This window comes from Emydura macquarii, unplaced genomic scaffold, assembly GCF_026122565.2.
Source record: "Emydura macquarii macquarii isolate MOO-44397 ecotype Brisbane River unplaced genomic scaffold, CSIRO-AGI_Emac_v2 contig_3506, whole genome shotgun sequence".
NCBI lineage: Eukaryota > Metazoa > Chordata > Testudines > Chelidae > Emydura > Emydura macquarii.
Window position 1 is genome coordinate 8,858,572 of NW_027133643.1, and position 4,911 is coordinate 8,863,482.

Sequence of the window (4,911 nt, forward strand, 5' to 3'; positions counted from 1 at the left end):
ATCTTTTCTTGCCAGCAATCTCCCCATTCACTGCCTGAGGTGCCATTCCCTCGTTGGCTTGTAGGGGAACCCGGGCCAGCCCTCTACTCTGGGTTCCAGCTCAGGGACCCTCTAGTCAGCAGCTAAGATTTATTCCTTCCTGAACCTTGCTCCCTTTCCCTGAGGCTCTTCCATACCTTCTGGCTGCCACTACTCTGGGTTTGCCAGCCCAAACCCTGTCCTTCCAGGGAGTAATCATAGGCTACCTGCCTCTATAGCTATAGCCCCAGCCCCAGCCCCAGCCCCAGCAAGTGACTGCTGACTGCCTCTCTGCAGCACCCCTTCTGTTGCCAGCTTCCTGGCTCTATAAAGCCAGCCTAGCTCCTCCCCCAGCTGGACTTCATCAACCAATTAGGCCTTAGCACTCTCTGGCTTTCCTTCAGGTGCACCCTTGGTTAAGTGGCGTGATTTTACCCCTTCAGGACTTGTGTAGGGTGGACATCCCATTACATGATTGTACAAGGCACTGGTGAGACCTCATCTGGAATAGTCTGGTCTCCCATGTTTAAGAAAGATGAATTCAAACTGGAACAGGTGCAGAGAAAGGCTGGTAGTACGATCAGAGGAATCTTACAAGAGGAGACTTACGGAGACTGTCTTGTGTACCCTAACAAAACAAAAACTAAGGGGAGATTTGATTGCTGTCTATAAATACATCAGGGGGATAAACTCCAGGGAGGGAGGAGAGTTAATTAAGGGCCAAAGCTGGCACAAAAACAAATGGATATAAACTGGCTATCAACAAGTTTAGGCTAGAAATTAGATGAAGGTTTCTAACCATGGAGGAAAGAAGTTGTGGAACCCCTTCCAAGGGGAGCAGTGGGGGCAGAAAACCTAACTTGTTTCAAGACTAAGCTTGTTAAGTGTATGGAAGGTACAGAACGATGCCTACAATGCAATATGGCCCATCTGTGACTATTAGCAAATATCTCCAACAGCTGGGGATGGGATGCTAAATGGGGAAGACACTGAGTTACTACAGATAATTCTTTCCCCATTGTCTGGCTGGTGGGTCTAACCCACGTGACTGCCATGTTTGGGAATTGGGAAGGAATTTTCCCCCAGTCAGGTTAACAGAGACCCTGGAGGTTTTTTTGCCTTCCTCTGCAGGGTGGGGATTGGGTTACTTGTTGGTTTTTACTAGAGTAAATGTCGAATTCTGCAACTTAAAATCTTTAAATCAAGGTTTGAGGACTTCTGTAACTCAGCCAGAACTGAGGGGTTCGTGGTGAGGGGGTAGGGGAGGCAGAATTAATTATAGGACAGCTTGTATCACTGTGTAACCGAATCCCAGCTATATGTTAAATACTCCACTTCTTAGCCATTCTGTATACAGATTGATGCTGCCTGTACTTTCCTTTTTGACCAATGTCTCTCTCATTCCTTATGCCATGTGCTGGAGTAAAATTTCAAAAAGCAGCGCTCCCCCTACAGAGCAGATGAAGCTCCTGCTGACCTTTCATTTCATAGTCAGTTGGTGAAATGTGGCTTTAGCTGCCATAATTAATTCTTTAAAGCAGTGATTAGAGACTGGATTTATTAAATGTCTAAATGGGGAAAAATGCTTTCATTGATGTTTGTGCTATGTTGTAAATAACTTGGTATTCACTGCCATGGAGTTTCATTTCTCTAGAGTACTTTATTACATGTCTTTTATTGACTCTTAGATTTCAGATACTGTGACTGGTATATTAATTTTATTCTTCAATTATTTCCTCCTCCTGTATCCTAGAATAACATTTACTCAGCCTTCTCTGATCAATAAAAGCTGCAAACATTTGCTAGTAGCTGCACATACAAAACCAGTAATAAAGTTCTTCAAGTTTTTAAATTGTCCTTGATGTTGCTGAATTTATTGTGTCTGATTAACATAGTAGAATGGATCAGAAAATGACCTGCTACCACGAAAGGCACCGTGGATTTAGCATACAGCCCTGATGTGAAAGGCCTGTGTAATTTAATACAGAATTCTATAGAAGAGAGAGAAGTCTTTAGCAGGGATATAGTTCTCGTTAAATTCTCTAGAATGGCTTTTTACATTTTGTAAAAAAAAGTAGGGCCCTGTTTAATTTCTATAGAATCTCATCACAAGGTCTTATCACTATTAAATCCCTCCTTATGATCTGTGAGGTCAACTAGATGATTATGGCGGTCCCTTCAAATCTATGAAAATGCAATAAGGGCTAGATTGTCCCTAGCTGTCACTTGGCTATTCAGAGGAAGGGGTAAGCAGGAATAAGCACACTACTCCTCTTCCTGACTCATCCCTTCCCTCTGCACAGTTTCCATGCATCTTGCCTCAGGCATGGGGTCAAGAATAAGCCGAGGACCCAATGCTCCCACGCCAAGCAGATGAGTGGGAAGGGGCTGCAGGAAGCCCAGGGTCTAACTTCCAATGTGCAGCCAAGGGAGCGGAGCAGGCACAAGTGGGCAGAGGGAGTATGCGTAACTAGTGAAGGGCTGTAACAAACTACTCCAGTCTAGAAGTAAGGGGGAATGGGAGGAATTGTGACTCTAAGAGCCACCACCCATGGTACTCCTAGTTACACTATAATTTTAGCACACTACCCTGAGCAGAGTTAGCATGTGTCTGTCTGCTTAAGCTTGAAAGCACACTCCCAGGAGCAAGTAATTCACAATTCCTTGCAAGGGTTCCAGTGTAACTACATGCTACCCCATACTCAAGGCATTAAGCTCATCTCAATCCTAGCCCTTACGGGTATTTCATAAATAGGTCAAACCAATGCATTTTTGGCTTCTCCTGCTGAAAAAAAAAATTGTTCACCTTATTTTCCATAAACTGTGACCTAAATCCTGCTCTTTATTTACAGAAGCAGCATCAAGCCATTAACTTGAATGAGACTTAGTCATATGAAGAAGGGAAACAGGATTTGGCCCCATGACAATTATAAAATATCCCAGGATTTATTCTGCTTGCTCATATTCTTTGTTTTTTACTCTTTTAAATGTTGCTTGTGCTTTTTTTGTTTGTTTGTTTTAAATCTCTTTCCACACTTAGGCAGGCCATTTGACATTCACACCGTTAGAGCATTAAAACACTACAGGTCTGATTTAACACTGACACAAGTTCGGAAGCTTTAATGTCCTGGTCTCTGAACAATAGGTGATTTTTAGAGACAGCATTAATGTTAACACTGAATTTCCTCTCTTTTATTGGTTCCTTGTCTAGACTCCTGATATGATTATATTTTATTATTATTTTCACTTTGACTTTCCAAGGTCTATTTTTGTTAAAGTGGAAACAAACTTTATTAAAGTGAGAAAAATTATAGTGGAAATAAACTTTTAATGTAAGTGTATGAGACCTGACATAACAGGAGTCATTACATATGTGTACATTAAGATGTATCATGTAAATCTGTAGGCGCTTCGTACAAAGTGAAAGTTTTGGCTGAATAGGCTTAGTAATGCCAAACATTCTTGTCTGCCAGTAAATAGATATTTTTGTCATCAGATAGATGTCTGCCTAGCAAATACACATTTTTTTTTCATGTAAGTGATGGCATTTGGGAAGAGTGGGAATTGAATCCAGCAGCTCTCACACTAAAAGCATGACTGACTTACTGCTTGAATTTAAGAACTAAATCCCGTAGCTCACAACTATAGCATATTCATGAACAACTTTTGTACACCAACCACTAGAAGGAGACAAACGTCCACAATCTCCCAGCGTGGGTTATTTCATAACATGAACCATTGCCTCTTTCCAATTTCTCTGTCAGTTTGCCTTCTCCCCTTCTGTTGCAGTCACAATCCTTTCAGGATAGGAGAGTTTCTCAATTCTAATATGTAATTTATCGTATTGGGCTTCTGTTGAAGCATCACAAAGTGGAGAACACATTCATGAGGAGAATTGAATCCTGGTTTTCCACAGAGGGGCACCACTAGAATGGCCTTCTGAGTTCAAGCACATAATGACAAAATAAGAACATAAACAAAAATTCACATTATTGAGTAAATAAAACCAAAGGTAGTTAATCCAGATGTATATCACACATTCAATTAAATCTCACTATTCCTGCACTAATAACAGAAATAATTCATTAAAATAAACCCCTAGATTATACAGAGCACCTGAAGATTGAATTAAAACCTTAATTGTGCATACTCTCTCACACACACACACACATATCACATTGTGACTAATGTCAGCATCAGAATCCAATGCATAGTTATCTTCTGTCGAGTCTTTGCCGTCTGTTTCTTTCAGCCAATTACAGACCCAGAACAAATGTGATTTCCAGAGAACAGGGTCTCTGGCAAGGTAAAGAATCCCTGAAACCATTGTCTCAGGAAGAAATGCAGAATGTTCCAGGAGGCTGAGAGCCAGAAACTTTCAAAATTGAATCCCAACTCAGATAAAAGACTTGTGCAACTTTGGGCACATCACTTAGGTTCTGGTCCAACACCTTTTGAAGTCAGTGTGAGTTTTTTTTAATGACTTTGTAACCCTTCTAGCAGGTGGTGTTGGCAGTAAGAAGGGCCGAGGTTCCTCTTAACTGCGCAGAACAGAACCCACTTGAAAGTAATTTGGGAAAACAAAGGGAAAGCTTGTATGAAAAGGGAAAGGGGACCCAGCATTAATTTGTGAGAACACCACAACCATGATTTGAAAGCATATAACTATAAGCAAACACCCACCCCACAGTACAGCCTCAGTTTTTCCCACCTTGCGGTGTGAAAGTCCAATGAACAAATGTCGTTTTAACATGCCAGTCCCCTTTCCCTCCACTGCTGCCCGCTCATATTTGGCTGCCCAGTCGGGAAGGGCCCAGAGTTCACAGGTGGGTTCACCACCTACTCCTGAGAAGAGGGTGGGATGTTAAGCAATTGCAGCGTCCGGGTCTGGCT